The following is a 318-nucleotide window of genomic DNA, read 5'->3' as shown; positions in this document are numbered from 1 at the left end:
TGCCCCGGGCACGGCTGCCTCCTCCGGGACTCGGGTGAGACAGAAAATTCAGCCCGCTTTTAAAAATGCACGAATAAAGCATTCAGCTTAAATAATTTACGACCGGTGAAAGGCGCATCAGAGGTTTGCCGAAGGAGCGTTTAGGCTATAGTCTTCTTGCAGCAAGATCAATAATCTTATTTTCTTATTTTTCTGCAGGTGTTGTTCACTGATAAATTATTTGTTGTTTGTGGTGTTGTTTTTTTTTTCTCAAGGCACAGCTCATTTAGCTGAGGATTACACCTTCCCACTCCCCTTTGGTTTTAGTTTGGGGTTTTT

Source organism: Egretta garzetta, unplaced genomic scaffold (assembly GCF_000687185.1).
Source record: "Egretta garzetta isolate BGI_Z169 unplaced genomic scaffold, ASM68718v1 scaffold19, whole genome shotgun sequence".
Lineage (NCBI taxonomy): Eukaryota > Metazoa > Chordata > Aves > Pelecaniformes > Ardeidae > Egretta > Egretta garzetta.
Note: the sequence above shows the minus strand (reverse complement) of the source record.